Source organism: Myotis brandtii, unplaced genomic scaffold, assembly GCF_000412655.1.
Source record: "Myotis brandtii unplaced genomic scaffold, ASM41265v1 scaffold191, whole genome shotgun sequence".
In the NCBI taxonomy this organism is placed as follows: Eukaryota; Metazoa; Chordata; class Mammalia; order Chiroptera; family Vespertilionidae; genus Myotis; species Myotis brandtii.
The window spans coordinates 680,971-681,240 of record NW_005357115.1 but is presented as its reverse complement, the minus strand read 5'-3'; positions in this window follow the sequence as shown (position 1 = coordinate 681,240).

The following is a 270-nucleotide window of genomic DNA, read 5'->3' as shown; positions in this document are numbered from 1 at the left end:
CCCAAGTACCCCGAGCAGTGTTCTCTGGGGCCCGCAGCTGAAGTCACTAGAAGGGAAGGGAGTTTCGGGGAGCGCTCAGCCGTAGGGGCAGATTCTGGCCGCAGCGCGTCCCGCGGAAACCGTGCGGCCACCGTCGGGGGTGACTGGGATGAAGAGCGGTTTTCGGGTGCGCGAAAAGCTCAGACCGCCGCTACTAGCGAAATCACCAGCCCCTTCTCCAAGGCCGTCGGGGCGCGCCGGGGCCGCCTCGCGTGACCACCTGCGTGTGCA